The sequence below is a fragment of the Arachis ipaensis genome, chromosome B01, assembly GCF_000816755.2.
Source record: "Arachis ipaensis cultivar K30076 chromosome B01, Araip1.1, whole genome shotgun sequence".
In the NCBI taxonomy this organism is placed as follows: Eukaryota; Viridiplantae; Streptophyta; class Magnoliopsida; order Fabales; family Fabaceae; genus Arachis; species Arachis ipaensis.
The window spans coordinates 15,216,757-15,222,080 of record NC_029785.2 but is presented as its reverse complement, the minus strand read 5'-3'; positions in this window follow the sequence as shown (position 1 = coordinate 15,222,080).

Sequence of the window (5,324 nt, the reverse complement as noted above, 5' to 3'; positions counted from 1 at the left end):
ATTTTGCCTCTATAATTTTATTGAATTTTCAATTAGATTTCTATCATATTTTTTTAATTGAGTTCCAGAAGTAATAATTTTTTTTCAATTAGGTCCCTACCATGACAAAACTGTTTGGTTTAACGGAATATTCTGTTCCCAAATTAAAGATACTCTCAATTTTTTCTAAATCCCTAATTGTATCACTCTTTTATTTTCATAAAGACAAAATTAACCCTCTCACTCCTCTTTTTCCTCCTCTCGGTCTCCTCCTCTACTCCTGCCTCTCCCTCTCCCATCCTCACTCCTCCCACCTCTGCCGCACCCTCCTTCCCCCTCCCTCCTCTCCAATTCTATCCCCGACGACCTCTCCTTCTACCTCTCAAGCTCGACCTTGATGACCAGAACACAAGGCCACCAATAAAACCTTCTTAGACAAAGTGAAGCCCAAACGCAATCAACTTTTTCAACTGCCATTTTTTTTTTAACTTTTCTGACTTGAAACTCGTTGCTTTATCCCAGTTCTTGGGGTCCCGGTGAATAGCCCAACCGTTGATAAGGATTATGGTGTCTTTTGGGACCGTGTAGCCTCCTATGGTGTACTCTTCGGTAGAGGAGTATGATAGCAGTAAGAGTGCTATGTATAAATAAAGTGTCTCGTTGATAACGTATTTGAGGTAAGTGAATTTTGGAATCTTGAATTCGTCTACTATGCGATCTTGACCAACATGAGTGCGACATTGTCATCTTCGACTTCTCCACTTTCATTGTAATCACGAGTCCGCTACTTCGATCTAGCAGGAACATCGTCGAATCCTTCTTTGGTCACCCTCCACGCCTTAAGAGAGAGAAAGACAGAACGAGAGAGACACCGAAAGAGAAATCATGTTGCGGGATCGAGAAAGAGTGAGGCAGCGAGGGTGACACTGCTGCTGCCATCATTGTTGGAAGAGGTCACTAACGAGCCGCTTCCTTCCCATTCGTTGTTGGTGTTTGCCGTCTCAGATCCGGCCTCCGTTTTGCTTCGTTTTGTTTTTACTTTTTTTTCTACTTCATTCTACTTCTATTTCTGTTTCATTTTGCTTTTTCTTCATCTACTTCTACTTTTGTTTTTGAATTGGTTTTACTTCTGCCCAATGATTATGTTAAAAAAATTTGATTGTGCTAAAAGATTCTGATTATGTGTGTTTACTTGTACTTAAAATGGTTATGTTATGACAAAAATTCAACTTCTGATCATGCTAAAAATTAATTAATTATGAAAAAAATTTTAGTTTTAAATTTGTATTGATTATGACAAAAAATCTGTCATGAAAAAAGGGAGCTTGTTGGTAGAGAGAGGGTGGTGACGAAAAAAGAGGGTGAGAAGATGGTGGAAGGCGGTGAAAGTGAAAGAAAGAAGGGAAATGGTGAAGGTAAATTAGTAAATTTATACTTCATAAGGACTTAATTAAAAAATCTAATATGGTATAGGGACTCAATTGAAAAGAAAAAAAAAGTATAAAGACCTAATTGAAAATTCTAATAATAATAATAATAATAATAATAACATATTCACATTGTGTAGTTTGAATTTGATTAAATCAGGTCGATTTTGAGAAATAGATATAAAATCCAATCAAATTCTTATAATCAACTAAGAGCAGAGTTTGATTCAATCCAAATTAGTCCGATACTAATCGGGTTTTTATTTGGATTAGATTACATACAATTTTATTTAAATTGGTTTGGATTTGAACATCCGTAATATTATGTACAAGTATTTCTAAAATGATAATTCAAGTGTACTGACTAGGGGTGCACAAGACCCGGTCTGGTCCGAAAACCTGGACCGAGCCTGGCGACTTCGAAGCTAATTTGGCCCGGTTTCGTTATGGTCCGGTCAGACCCGAGATTTCAATAGATAGTCCCGGTTATTTATTAAATCGGGTTCGGGCCAAGGCTCGGGTCACCCGACCCGGCCCGTTGGACCCGTATAGGTGTGTAGTTAAAAAAAATATGCATTCTATTTGGCTTTGTGTTCAATGTTCACTCTTCACACTTCACACTTCACACTTCACAGTCCACAATGCTCAGGTGCTAGGGCACAACCCATACTCTCTCTCACTCAAACTCTTTTCCCTGAGGCGCAGCGCCGCATCCCCAACGGCCAGTGAAGAGCTCCTCCTTTACACTTCTATGCCATTTCTGCTTCTTAATCTTACCTCACTCTCTCCTTCACCACCAATCTTCTTTAGTTTTTCACTATCCTTTTTTCACCTTCTTCCTCTTTCTGCACCACGTTAGATCAACCACCACAGCAACTCACCGTCAATCACCACGCGTGCCAGCAACTCGCCGTCAACCTCCTTTCAGAGACTCAGAGTTCTCACCGACGCAGTGTTCATCGCAAGACATAGAGTAGGTAATTTTTTTGTTAAAAACCATTGATTTTTATTTTTTTTCTTGCAACTACTGGCCTACTGGGTGCTAAATAGTAAATACTTCACCGATTTTGTTTGCTTTGTTATTTTTTGGGAGAGAACTAATAAAATTGTTGATATTGTTCTTGCCATAATTAGTTTAATTTTGGAAAAAATTAACAAAATTGATTTTTTTTTTTTGTTTAATTTTTTTGTTTATATTTTAAATACTTCAATGATGAGAGTCACAGGTTAAACGAAAGTAGGAAAAAGTTGTTGATTAGAAATAGCAGTTAGCAAATCAGAGAAATTTGGATATATTGTGAATCTCTATTTAGGAAGTAGGAACAATAATTTAATTTTTGTAATTTATACCACCGATAATTATAATTGATTCTTTCAATTTCAAATTTGATGTTGTTTAAAAATCAAATTTCTTGATTTGTGCACTTTATGTTATTGTGAATAAATGCCAATAAATATTTCTAATTCATGTCAATATTAAAAAATATAATAAATGCCACCCTGTTCAGCAATGAAATATTCCAGTAAGAACTAGGCTAGTGATATAATCAATACTAAGATAATCAAAAGAAGTTATCCTGCATTATATTGTCTTTTTTAGAACAAAAGTTAAGTAAAAAGGGGTATACAAGCTTTCTTTTAAGTCTTATAATATGGTTGGGAGATAGGAAAATAAGGAGAAAGGATAATAAAGTGAACTAATTCCTTTGTTTTAGAGTTTGAAGGAGATAGGAAAATTAGTTCAACATGCCATGTTATAATAGGTAAGCTTTCTTTTAAGTCTTATAATATGCTTTGTTTCATTATATTGAATGACGGGATTAAAGAGCAACATGCCTCCATTGAAAGCATTTGGAATGCTGTTAGGTATGTTAGATCTTCTCCCCAAAGAATTAAAAAATTTAAAGAATGCATTGAAGCTGAGTTGATAGAGTCTAAAAGTCTTGTTTGTTTGAATGTTCCAACTAGATGGAATTCTATCTATCTAATGTTGGAACATGCTGAAAATTTGAAAAAACTTTTGATAGATTTTATGATCAAGAAACTGACATCTTTAGATGGTTTGGAGAGGATAGTGGGGGTAAAAAGAAAGTTGATCCACCTACGGCACTTGATTGGCAACATACTAGGCTATTCATTGATTTTTTGAGAATTTTCTATGAGATTACTTTGTGTTTCTCATCTTCTTTACATGTTACTTCAAACAAATGCTTTCATGAAATTGCATCTATACATTCTCAACTAACATCTTGGAGCCCCAACAATTCTAAATTATTGGAAACTATGGCATGCTCTATGAAGGCTAAATACGATAAATATTTGGGACCAGTTGACAAGTTTAATCCTTTGATACTTGTTGCCGTTGTTTCAGATCTTCGATACAAACTTGATTATCTTTCATGGTGTTTGGAGGATATATATGATAAGGAAGTGGCTACTAGTATGACTAGTTTTGTGAAATTTACATTGGAGACATTGTACAAATTATATTCAAAAGAAATTGTAGATGATAAAGTTCTTAATGATGTTGGCGGTCCCTCTAGAGATGTTTTGGATGATAAAGATACTGATCAGTCTAGTGCTAAGGGTGTTATTACAAATAGAATGAATTTGTGGAAAAAAACAAAAGAAGAAAAAAGCTAATGCAGATAGCAAATCAGACGTTGAGAAATATTTGGCCAAAGATCCTATGGACGTGGAAGATGAGAATTTTGATATATTGGTTTGGTAGAAATTAAATGGATCAAAATATAGAATTCTTTCTCCCATAGCTCGTGATGTCTTTGGTATTCCAGTTTCAACTGTCGCATCTGAGTCATGCTTTAGTACCGGTAGTTGTGTGGTTGATCTTTACCGTAGCTCTTTGTCACCAAAAATGGCAGAAGCTTTAATCTGCACTCAAAATTGATTGTATCCATCTAAGCAGATATTTGAAGAACTTGAGTTTGATCAATTTGACGGTAGTGACAAGATTGTTAATGGTATATTTACTTTATGATATTTTTATTCCTTCTTTATTGCTTAATTTAATTCATATAATAATCTTGAGAGACTAATTTTTATGTTTTGCGGATGTTACTAAAACATCCACACAACAAGAATCAAGTTCACAACCTTGAGAGCAAACTATGAATCAAATGCATTTTATTCTGTAGTTGTTTGCTACTTAATATTTTGTCGTTATTGGTTGGTATGACACTATAAATTATTATGTTAATCTTGTGTTGGTTGTTAACTTTATTTTAATTGTCTTTTGAACTTTGAATGTTTAGTGTGTAATTGACATAATTATTATTGTGAAAGTTTAAATTATTATTATTAGATTCTAAATTATTATGTGAATGTTGCGATGTTATGGAATAATTATTTTTCAAAACTTAGAGGTTTAAGAGATGTAGAATCCAACTTTTGGTGATGTCGTGATAAAGTTGATCAAGACCCGGGTTTCACCCGGTCTAGACTCGGTTTTAGTGTGGCCCGAAAGTAACACGATTTCTAGGGCTGCACACGGATCGGATCGGATCGGATATAGCCTAAAATTCTATCCGATCCGTACTGCATTCATCGGATCGGATCGGATATGATATCCACATTTTTTTAGGTCGGATCGGATATCGGGTATATCCGCATAATTAAAAAAAAATTTATTTTAAGATTCTATTTGACTGTTTTTATAAAAAAAAATCTAAAAAATTTATTTTTTATCTGTTTAAGCCTATTTACTCCTAAAATATTATCAATAATAATTTTTTTGAATAACAAAAACAAAATAATAACACAAGATTTAAGTTTAATTATTCTAAGTTGAAGTACAACATAAAAAATTAAAAACAAAATATCATAAAATTCATAAATAACACACTAAAATTCATATCACATTAGGGTTTATTTTCTTAAACTATGCTATTTATATGTGAT